The sequence below is a fragment of the Pelodiscus sinensis genome, chromosome 10 (assembly GCF_052426305.1).
Source record: "Pelodiscus sinensis isolate ZL-2025 chromosome 10, ASM5242630v1, whole genome shotgun sequence".
Taxonomy (NCBI): domain Eukaryota; kingdom Metazoa; phylum Chordata; order Testudines; family Trionychidae; genus Pelodiscus; species Pelodiscus sinensis.
Genome location: NC_143061.1, coordinates 38,480,874 through 38,493,176, shown reverse-complemented (window position 1 = coordinate 38,493,176; position 12,303 = coordinate 38,480,874). Strand labels below are relative to the sequence as shown.

Below are 12,303 nucleotides of genomic sequence, written 5' to 3'. Positions count from 1 at the left end.
TCCACATCAGTGAGGCGGATGACTCTGCGGAGCAGCACTCTATTGATGGCCTTGACCACCTGCAGAGGGACACACAAAACCGAGAGTCACTGGGGTGCCAGGGTGGCTGAGAGTGCTCCTTCCCCGCCACTGCCCCGCACTCCCTCCCCAGGAGCAACTCCCCCTGCAATCCTGGCCACTGTGGGCAGTCCGTACTGCAGCTGGGACAGAACAAACCTTCCTGGGGAGGGGACTTGCACCACCTCCCCTGCTTTATCCTAGGGCAGCCCATCCTCTCCTTGCCTCCCCCCCACCCACCCAGCACATTGGTCGGAGACTGCCTTACCTGCATGAGCACTGCTCCAACAGTGGACCTCCCCACACCGAACTGGTTCTCCATGGATCGGTAGCTATCCGGCGTGGAGAGCTTCCAGAGGGCGATGGCCACACGCTTCTGGAGGGGAATGGCGGGCCTCATGTGCGTGTCCCATTGCTGCAGAGCAGGGGCAAGCCACTCACAGAGCTCAAGGAAGGTGTCCTTCTTCATTCTGAAGTTCTGGGTCCATTGTTGGTCTCCCCAGTGCTCCAGGACGATGTGGTTCCACCAGTCGCTGCTGGTGTCCAGACGCCAGATCCGGCAGGGCATGCTGGCATCTAGGCGCTGCTGTTGCTCCTCCTCATCCCCTAAGAAGAGGGCTTGGGGGTTGGGCTACAGCAGATTCTGTGAGGCAGACTCCAGCAATTGCTTCCAGGCTTGCAGCAAGACATCCAAAATGAGTACCAGAGTGTCAAGAGGCAGCTCTGGCTTCATGGTGCCAAGTGCTGTGGTGTCCTAAGTCAGAGACAAAAATACAGGCAGAGACAAAAATGCTTTGCTGTCCCTCAGTGAGGTAGGCAAGCAAGCAGGGAAAGCTGAGAACCAGCTGTCCAGGGGGGTCCCTTTAAGCAAAAGCCTCAGGCAGCAGCTACACAAAGTATCTACTGACCTGATGCCCTGCTGGAATCGGTTTCAGCTGGCCTTAAGTGTGATTCAGCGTTCAATCAATGTGGACGCACTAGTTTGAAATAGCAAAATGCTATTTCAAAACGCATTTTGTGCGTAGATGAGTTATTTTGAAATATATTATTTTGAATTAACTATTTCAAAATAAGATATTTTGAAATAACGCTGTAGTGTAGACATACCCATTATGAGACTATGGTGATATCGGTTAATTTACAGTAGAACAGCAAATGCATTTATATTTTCCCTGTCAGCAGGAAGATAAAACTGATGATTTCAATGTAATTACTTTTGTTAATCTGTAGATGCTTTCCAATATTCTCTTACAGTGGACGTGATTAGAGGGTATATTTTTCAGTCCATACCCCAACTAGTTAATCTTCCGTACAGCGTTGGCCTTAGGCAGACACTGCTAAACTAAAATAGCAGGCTAGTTAGTAAAACCAACAACAAGCACATATGTTTTGTAAATTCATTTATTTCTGAGCATGATTCAATAGTTTCATTTATTCATGTTTCTTGTATTTCATACAGTGACACATATTATTGATGATTTCATATACAGATTATGTAATCTATTTAGAGGTCCTCCAGATTATAGTGCAGTTGCTGTAGTTTCATATCTGATCAGTTTAGTCCCGGACAGGACTAAATAATGTATCTTCTGTGGAATTATGTAGCTTATGGATGTTCCATCATCTGAAAACACCAGAGTGGACTCTGCTCTTGATTGCACAAGTATAAATCAGGAATAATTCCACTGATTCCACTGGAATTCTTCAAGCCATCACATGGCACAATCTGGCCTTTCATAAACAGGCATATCATCACTATTCAAAGACGTTTTGCCCCTGAATCATTACCCAATGATGCTCACAGGTAGAGGGACTCTTAAATGTCCACTTAGTTATTTGGTAGCAGCTGCACCTGGTCCATCATTTCTTTTTTGAAAAAGTAGGTCACGTCAAACTGACAATTATTTTAAAGCAGAAATAGGCCTTTTCCCACTTCTGACGGCATTCTGTTGCCTGAAAACAAGAACTCCCAACCCCACTAAATAGTGCAGAAAGGCTTGACTGCATAAATGTCCTATGTGTTCCCAAATGTTGACTTTTAATTTGTAATTTGCTTGTTCACAAAATGAAGGTTGATCTGTTACCAGGCCTTGAAGGGACATAGGTTGTGCAACTCAAATTTAGAGGCACAAAGTCTGCTGCTGAGGGGGGAATCAGTTATTTTATAATATTCTGGAGTCTTTGGTAGATTTTTCATTGTGCGAGAGGTTAATTAATGCACATCAGTATACCAGAGCAGTGCACAGAGAAGCAAAGATCTAGTATGGTTGAAAGGAGAAGACAATCTGAAAGGAGTGTCTGATGCTCGTCCTTAAGTAGAGGGAGTAGCATAGAAAGCTCTAAGGTCCGACCGGGCAGTAGCATGTCTTCAGGCCCTTGTGCTTCAGGCCTCTTTGATATATTGATGAAACACTGAAGGACTTATTGGATGAAATGCAGACTCGAACTTACTAACAAGGGCAGAATTCTGCTCTCTTTTATGCTGGTGTTAATATTCGACTATTGTCTCCTTTGGAGTCAATGAGTTAATACTAGGTCAATGAGACCAAAATCTGGGACCACGCTTGAAGAAGTTTCCTTAAATGTAGCCTGAAAGATGGCAGTGAGCCTAGCTCTACAAAGCCAGTGGGGCAGCCCGAGGCAGTGAGCCTCTGAGCCCAGGTTGACAGACATGGGCTCATGGGCCTCGTGACAATGCTTTGAAGTTATACCTTGAGCTGGGGAGTGGGCTCTGAAACCCATCACCATAATTCAGAGCTCAGGCTCCTGCCCAAGCCACAACATCTGCCCAGCAATTTTTAGCACTGTAGCGTGAGTCTGAGCCTTTCAAGCCAGACTTGGAGGCTTGCTGCCATGCACTCTGTAAATGTACCTTAATTAACATCACAGCAGCATTTTCTGAAGCAATTTTACAGTCCCCTCACTTGACGGTACTTGACGGTACATTTGTTAACCACCCACACAAGGTCTAGTAAGGGAGGGGCATAGATTATTTGGTAGCAAGGAATATATATTAGCGACATTAAATTTCTTTCAAAACCACCTACTGCTAGAAGGGCCCTTACACTGAATACTCTTCTATCCTTTTGTCCCTTCCTCTCTGTACTTTTGCTTATTCTCTTGTTTTCAGAAAACGGAAAGCTGGCCCACGTAAAGAGACTCTCCTGGACCATTATACTCTGAGAGCTACCTTTGCTTGCTAAAAGCCCTGGTGTTAAAGCCAAACCAAAGATGATGTTTAGATGGCTCAATCATCCGCCCAGAGACAGCTTTGTGTGTTTTATTGATGTTACCAGATCAAGAACATTTGACAAAGCAAGTGCCTCAGGGAGGAAAAGTCGGATGCTCAATGTAATGAGAGCTCAATACATGCTCTCCGAGCCTCTTTAGTTTGTATTGTTTGCATTATCCTAGAAAACTTGGGCCCCATTTTGCTCGGCATGGTAAAAACACAAAATAAGGAACAGTGCCTGCCCTAAGAGCTTGCAGTCTAAATAGACAAAGAATAAAAGGGGAAACAGAGGCAGAGAGAGATGAAATGATTGCCCAGGGTCACACAGCAGGTCAGTGACAGAGCTGGAAGTTTAACCCAGGTCTTCTGAATGCTGGTCTGGTGCACTATCCATTGGAGCATGCTGTTTTCTCAATATTGTTTTACTAATAATATTCATCAAATTATCTACAATAAGAATGAAAGCAGAGATGCATAGACCCCATCCAGGAATGCACTTAAGGTCATCTGTAACTTTAAACAGGTGAGCCATCCCATCAATAGGGCTATTCCAAAGCTTAAACATATATATATATATATATAAAATTGATTCATTGCTGGCAGGGGGGGGAGATTTTATTTTGTGGAATTGTGTATATGTAGGCAGAGGAAAGTAATCTGTGACTAACAGCTTGGTAGCCAGTAATTTCAACGTTTTAATTAAAGCAATTCTATACGTGGGTCCTTTCTAAGAGAGACACAAATATAGCCAGAGTAATTCCTACAGCTTAAGCAAATATTATTTTTTAAGGAGATTTTAAAATTTGTAGTTCATGAAGCTGAAAATCTGTTCAGAAAAAAATCCAGCCTTAAAATTACATTTCATCTGCACCTTTTACATATTGAAAAGTAGGAGTTTAATTGTTTCGCGGATTTAGTTTTCATCTTGCAGTGGGCTGAACTGCACAGTACATTGACTATGTGTGGGTCTCAAAAATCTGGTAAACAGCTACAGCACAATAGAAAATGACAAACTCATTTTATTAAAAAATGTCCTTTTTTCCATATAGTGAGCAAATAATGAAAAGAAATGCCACAACATAATTTCATAGCTCAGCCTCTCCTTAAAGAGAAAAAAGACTTCAGAAGGCTAGGATGACAAGAAGCCTGCTGAATTTCCAAAATTAGCTGTGAAAGGCAGATCATTTAGGCATGTCTGAAAGCTATGCATAACCTTTGTGCTACAAATATCTCATTTCAAAAATGTCATATTCTGCTTATTCAGGAGGGCTGCCAGTTGGCTATTTTAAGCTTCTTATTTCTAGAGCACAGCTGCCTATATAGGTTGGTTTATTAGCAAAATTTCTTTGTTCTATCATTAGAGGAATTAATAATGGTGGTAGAATTCTATTCAAAATGGAGATTTGATATTAAATTAATTTTAGATTCACTACATTTTGAGCTTATTTCTTACATTTAACAACTGATCACAGTGGTTCTGAGCCTCCAACTGTGGCTGGTTTGGGCTGGTTAAGCTGTACAAAGCATCACTTAGTCAGGAGATCAAGCTTGTTGCTGTCAAGTCTTAGGTCCGACACTGGGTTCTCTAAGTACAAAAACACGCAGCACAAGTATCTGTCGAACACAAGCAGTTTATTTCCTGACAGTTCTCAGCTGTGCCCCCTTAACTAAAAGAACAACCTGATAGGAAAAGCGACGTCTTATGTCCCTTCTGCAAGCTGGGAACCCCGTTTCAGCTGCAGATGAGCGGGAGGTCATCTAGGCTTCTGAGGCACTAGTACCAGAGTCCATCAGTGAGGTTCAAATTGCTGTGCTGTGGTGCAGCTTTAAATACAGTGTCTCTACCCTGTTTTGCAGTTTTGAAGTTTCCAGGGGCTACTCATCGCTTGTTACAGTATGGCTCAGCTGTACTTGTCCTTTGACCTTGTTTGCATGACTAGTACATCTGATTAAGCCAAATTGTTATGTTCTTGTTCTTTTCCCCTACTCTTATCTATAACTTGTTCTTGCTACAATGGCACCACTGCTTATCTTAAATGGTGTGTGCTCCTAGAGGCTTGCTTCTGGCTCATCAGATATGAGGGGCGGGGGAAATGCATGCCTCCCCAACCCTATAAGTCACACGTACAGAGTTCTTCTGTAATCAACCCCTACAGAGCTCTTGTAGGATCCTGTGGCAGGGGTAGGGGTTTGTGTGGGGGGAGAAGAGGGTATTGCAGCCATGTGCTGCTAGTGCTCTGAGGTTACCCTGAGTGGACACAGTGGATGGGGGACTCTGGCCGCTGGCATGGAGCAGAAGGGGCAGAGCTGAGAGCTAGCTTCCTCCAGTGCTTCATATCCCTGCCCATGCATGCAGGGCATGCTTACAAGTTGGAGCAATAGTTACCAGATACAAGGGCGATAGTGGACAAGCCACTCAGGGTACTCAATGAGCACCTAGCGTGATGCTATGGTTAAAAGGTCTAATGTGATTCTTAGATGTTTAAACAGGGAGCTAGGGAGCAGGAGTAGAGAAGTGATGTTACTTCTGTATTTAGCAGTGATGAGAACAGCTACATGTAATTCTGGTGTCCATGTGTTAAAATTTGATGATGGAAAAACTGAAGTGTGTGCAGAAAAGAGCTTCAAAAATAATTCAAAGGCTGGAGAGGGCAAAACTTAAAGATCTCAATCTGTTTAGCTTATCAAAAAATATTGAGAGTCAACTTTAATTACAGTGTAATTAATCACAAGCTCTGATTTATGCTCCAGGATTTCAGCAGTCTCCTGGAAGTGATCCCTTTAGTGTGCTGTGCCCTAAGGTCCCACACATTTCCACAGGGCAGGCCCATGGTCTACAGGACTGGGCAGTTGATGCCAGGGTCTCTCTCTCTCTGTGGCTCCCTGCAGCTAATCCAGCCAAGCCTGACTCTTGTGGGAAGCTTGTACTGTACCCCTTCAATGTACAATGCTATCAATCTGTATTCACAGCAATACAGGCAGCTTTTTCCAGACCAAAGGAACCATTTATTGGTCACCTGGATTAGGGATGTAAAAGGTTAACTGGTTATCACCTTATTGGCACGCTTACTGGTTAACCGGAGGGCCAGGTCAAGCTGGCAGCTGTCTCCCACCAGTGGTGCAAATTGGCCCAGCTGGCCCAGCCTATAGATGCTCTCTATCCATGGTGTGGCTTAGCATGGCAGGCCCGGCTAGCAGCCAACCTCTGAGGCAGGCTGACCAGGACTCTGGCCACAAGGGTCCCTGCCTGGATTAGCCCTGCTGTAGGACCCTAGCCTTTCTATACCAGCCTTCTGTGATTAACCAGTTGTACAATTAAAATGAGATTGTTTAACCAGTTAACTTTTAGAATGGGTAATTACGTCCCTAACCTGGATACAGACCTTATCTTAGGTTAGCACAAGAGGCAGAATTTAAGCCACATAGTCCACCTTGCTCAAACAGTGCCCTGCCAAGCTATAATGGACTCTATCTCTCGCTCTTGCTCTCTTTTTCTTGTCCAGGGTGGACTTCTGAGTCTCTCCCAAAATAAACCTCCTTCCAGTCATCTGACACCTTGTTTTTCACCTCCATGCCCTATTCCTGCTGTTGGGTGTTGATTGTTCAGTCACTGTGGTATCTTTTTCTTGCTGAACTCTCTGGAGCTCTAGGCCAGCCTCAGCCAATTCTTTAATGATGCAATCCATTCTGTTACCTTTGAAAAGTCATGGCATACAAAAGGACTGGAAAAGGACAAAATAGGGGCCATCTATAAAAAGGGAAATAAGGACAAGCGAGGGAATACAGGCCAAACAGCTTAACTTCTATGCCAGGAAATATAATTGAACAAATAATTAAGCCATCAATTTGCAAACATTTAGAAGATAATAAGGTGATAAGTAACAGCCAGCGTGGACTTGTAAAAGACCAGTCATATCAAACCAACCTGATAGCTTTCTTTGATAGGATAACAAGCCTTGTGGATAAGGGGGAAGTGGTAGATGTGGTATATCTAGACTTTAGTAAGGCATTTGATATATTCTTATCAATAAACTATGGAAATACCCCTTGATGGAGTTACTGTGCAGTAGGTGCATAACTGCTTGGATAACCATTCCCAGAAAGTATTTATCAATGATTCACAGTTATACTGGAATGGCATAATGAGTGGGGTTCCACAGGGATTAGTGTTAGGACCTGTTCTGTTTCATATCTTCATCAAATGGCCTAGATGATGGCACAGAGAGTACACCTTCCAAAATTTGCAGAACTTACCAAGCTGGGAGGGGTTGCAAGTACTTTGGAGGATAGGATTATAATTCAAAATGATTTGGATAAACTGGAGAAATGGTCTGAGGTACATAGATGAAATTCAATAAAGACAAGTGCAAAGTACTCCACTTAGGAAGGAACAATCAATTGCACAGATACAAAATGGAAAATGTCTACCTAGGAAGGAGTACTGCAGAAAGAGATCTAGGGGTCATATTGGTCCATAAGTTAAATACAAGTCAATAGTGTGACACGGTGGCCAAAAAAGCAAATATTGTTCTGGAATGTATTAATAGGAGTATCAAAAGCAAGAACAAGGATGAGGGAAAACTATTCCTCTTGAACCTCTAATGATAGGACAAGAAGCAGTAGGCTTAAATTGCTGCAACGGCCATTAGGTTGGACATTAGGAAAAAACTTCCTGTCAGGGTGGTTATGCACTAAAATAAATTGCCTAGGGAGATTGTGAGTCTCTAACATTTGAGAATTTTAAGAGCAGGTTTAACAAACACCTGTCAGGGGTAATCCAGATAGTGCTTGGTCCTGCCATGAGTGCAGGGGCCTCGACTTGTTGACCTCCAGTTCCATACTTCTATGATTCCCTGCCCTAGACAGCCAGGTGACACACACATGCCTCCTGAGTTGGCAGGATAGTAAGAACAAGTGACCAGTGGCATAGTAATCTGTATTGAAAAGTATTTAATTATTCCATGTTTATAGCAGACAACACTGCAGTGTGTGTGTGTCACCAAGTGTCAGCCCTGGTTACTTTTCATAGCAATTTGTGCTACCAGTAGGCATACGGAATGCTTTCCTTGCCCGATAAATGTCAAGTACTAAGGCAATGCTGCCTGTTCCGCTCACAGGCATTGCCAAATAATCTGCTTTCATTAACTATGGGACCTTGGCAGAGCTCTAATGCACAGCTCTCTGCCAAATGTTGGTTACACATAAATTTGCAGACACATTGTCTGTGCTTTTCATTACAGTAGCATAGTTTTCTTAATTGCAGCATTCTTGTGTTCCATCTAAAATCATTTGAGTGGCAGCCTATAAATAGGTATTTCATAATTCTGCAGCTAGGGTTTTGCCACAAAATATCATTTCTTGCTACAGAAGTGGCTTGAGACTCTGAGCCTTTAAAAAGAATAGTAAAAATAATTAACAATAATGATAAGCCTGAATCATCATGGTATTAACTCAGTTTGACACCTGTCTTACTTAATCACAGTTGAATGAGTATACACTACACTGCATATTGATGTGTAGCAGCTTCCTTGCTCCCCTTCTTAACCAGAGGCCTCTGTTCTCTTGTCCTCCCCCACACACTGGTTTTATTTGGCTAGTTCCTCTTGTATCTTTATAATACAGGTTGAACCTCTAGTCTGGCACTCTCTGATTTTAGTTACCCAGCTGTCCTCTTATCATGGGAGTGGCTAAGTTTCCTGTGGTCCCATAAAGTTTGTTAATAGCCACTAGTCCTTGTTCTGTGTTCCGTGCTGTTGTTATTTAGCTCCAGTCAGCAGTGGAAATGTTGGTAATGCTGCTAGACATCACTAATGTCCCATTGTCCAGCAAATTCTCTGGTTTGGTTAGGTCTAGAAGATGCCAAACTAGAGAGATTCTAGTATCATGTATTCCCAGTAGAAGTAATAAACAAGTACCTAAATTAAATATATATTTAATATATAAAGTCCTACAGATTGCTGGGAGGGAACATCTAAGTTACATGTTGTCATTCTACTACTTAACTTATACAAATGATTATAGAGAAGAAATAAAATAACCTTAGTGGAGGAAAATATCACCCCATCAGAATTTATCTTCCACCTTGTTCAGGAAGGTTGGATCAGTTGACCTTTCTGTTGATAAAGGCATTTGTGTATTCTAGACCAATGCAATATGACATCATATGCCAGTTTGCAAAAAGACTGCATGTCACTGCTGTAGTTGTTTTCAAAGACATACAAAAATAGATTTTCTAATGCACGCACAACAGCTTTTCATTTGTGTGTTTGTCATTCACAGAGAAGCAACTCAATAGAATTCCCTTTGTGGCTGGAGGTGCGGGAGTTGTGTGTGTTGGTGCTTGTTGGAAAATGAAACAAAATGTTATTTGGTCACAATTTACGGTTTGCAAGATAGTGAAGTTTTGTGCAAAAAGTTAGATTTTGATAAACTCCCTATTGAACATTGGGAGGGTTCCATCAGAAACCAGCCTAGTTTCAAGACTACTTGCTGCCCACCTTCTTGGTAGCTTCCATGGTTGAGGGCAGGGGGTTTTCAGGGTCTGGCTTGGGGGCAGCCTTACCATCTAGATTCCTGGTCCAGCTGACTCCCCATGAAAATTCCAGGGAACATATTTCATTTCAGAAAAACAACCCATGAGCAAAATAGCTGGATCAATCTAACTTTTCAGTGCAGACCTAGCCTCTGTCTACTATTCTACAGAGCTTATGTCAGCACAGCTATATTTGACAGCCTCCTGGTATAGCTGTGGACTACAATGAAAACAAAAAAGTGTTTCTCTGCCTGTGTAGAAATGCCACCTTCCTGAGTTACAGTATCTATGGTGACTGAAGCATGCCATCAAGAGGTGTGGTTTTTCACACCATGAATGATATAGGCATGCCTGAATAAGTTTGAAGTATAAACCAAACCTAAGTTACCTCTGAAAATATTGTCCAGTATCTGTTAACAAGAGGGTCACACATCCTGTTGCTTGTGTAGATCAAATGAACTTCCCCCTTCAGGAGGTTCTTTGCATTCCTCCATTCTGCCCACTCAAACTCCTCATTTTCCACCTTCCCATTCACATCCATCCATCCATCCAAGCATCCATCCGAGCATCCATGTAGGCATTAATACACTTCAAATTTATACCTTTAGCAAATTCAACCTTGCTTTCCTGAGTGTCCCTATGGAGACTTGTCCTAAGAGACATTTGGAAATGGGATTTAGCCTCCTAAGTGTATGCCTACACTACGGGGATTATCCTGACATAGTTTGGGCACTGTATCTATGCTAGCATAACACCACAGCATAGGTGCAGCTCATAGAAATGGAAAGGGATATCATGTTCCTGTCTCATGGTAGCTAGGTCAATGAAGCATTCTTCATTAATCTAGCTGTGTTTACACTGAGGTTTATGTCAGTATAGGACATTGGTCACCAGTATGGATTTTTCACCCTCTGTAGCTATGTTGACAGAAATTCTAAGTGCAAACTAGTCACAACACATTTAAGTAGCTCTGAAAATTTTATCTCTGACACTTTTGAATACGTTATAATAGAACTCTGATGGTTTTCAAAACCTGCTTAGGTCCCTATTCTCTCCCCACCTCCGGAAAAATCCTTACTACCTGTTATATTTATGCAGATGGTATTGACATGAATGTGGTCTCTACACTCAATATAAACCCAATTCTACTAATTCCTAAACAGAATTAGCATTCTATTTTATGTCAGACTTTATTACAATATCTTCTGCATAGTTGATGGGACATATGTCTTAGCCATGAGTAGTAATGATATCTTATGTATCAAAGCACAAGTATGACAAAATAACAATAATTGTATGCTAGAATCCTTTCCCAATAAACAAAACAATTCAATCACAGGCCATAATGCTAGCCTCTCCTACCCCAGAGCTGGGATTCATAAGTAAACTGTCAAAATATGGTCTTCCAGCTGGCAGAACAATGTACTGTTGATAATTTAGCAGTGCATTTGAGGCTGAGCTTCTTGAAGGGGTCCTTTAAGTCCACAAGTGCTGCCTGGTTGATTTAACATTAGAAACTCACAAGATGTTTTCTGATGTGTCAGCAGAAGGTACTTTGAAAATTTTCTCAGTGTAGAATTGGCACTATCATAGAGAAATACAGCATAGGTAAAAATCTGGAAGACAGGCATGTTAAACTGAGCTATGGTTTAGGAAATTTAGAACTGTGGGACACAGCAATAAGTTATCAGGAGAGATATTCTACCGAAATAGAGGTAAGGGCTAGTGTTCTTGCTGATTTTTCTTGTAAGTGAATTAGCTAAGTCCATTTAAGAGGATAAACTGGTTTAACCCGAACCTTTAATGAGATACTATTTATACAGAGAGACCTACATACAACATTCATGTGTGTGTTTCTTGTTATATCTATAGAGGATAGTTTCTATGAAATCCTTGCTCTGTCATATAAAATGAATTTAATAATGATGTTTCAACTTATAATTTTCAAAGACAGATTTATAAATTGTTTTCAGTTTTAAACTATTTCAGAAGATCCAAATCATTTGAGGTGCTGAGTCCTTTCATTTTCCATCAAAGTCTTGGCATTTCACAACATGGAGTCCAACTGACTTTAGAAACATTTTGGAGATAAGTATTACACTACTTGCATCACAGTAAGAACAAATATACTTCATCAATAGGAGTGAACATACAGTTGTTATGACTGCAACAGAATGGTCTTATTGTGAAAGGGTCTTGATTCATCCCTATTTTATGCCTCTATCACTCCAGTATAATTGTCTGGGGTCTTTCGTGTCCATAAGAAGTTCATTCCTAGATGCAGGTGTTGTCTCTGGTGTTCCCTCTAAGATTTTCCAGCTATGAGCGGAGTGAGTTTTGGTTTGTGCACCGATATTGAGGTCATGTGCACTGGTTTGGATGTGTGCCACTGTGGCACCCAATTTATTAACACTCACATTTCAAGCCACTAGAGCAGAAACAAACACACACACACACCCCACCACGTCCTTTTCCCAGACAT

General features: G+C 41.9%; 1 protein-coding gene across 1 annotated transcript in view; it reads left to right on the top strand.

The window, feature by feature from the left end:
- The window catches only part of NYAP2 (neuronal tyrosine-phosphorylated phosphoinositide-3-kinase adaptor 2), a 159,337-nt gene that overhangs the window by 103,839 nt on the left and 43,195 nt on the right, over positions 1-12,303 (top strand). The gene's annotated exons all lie outside the window — the stretch shown is intronic.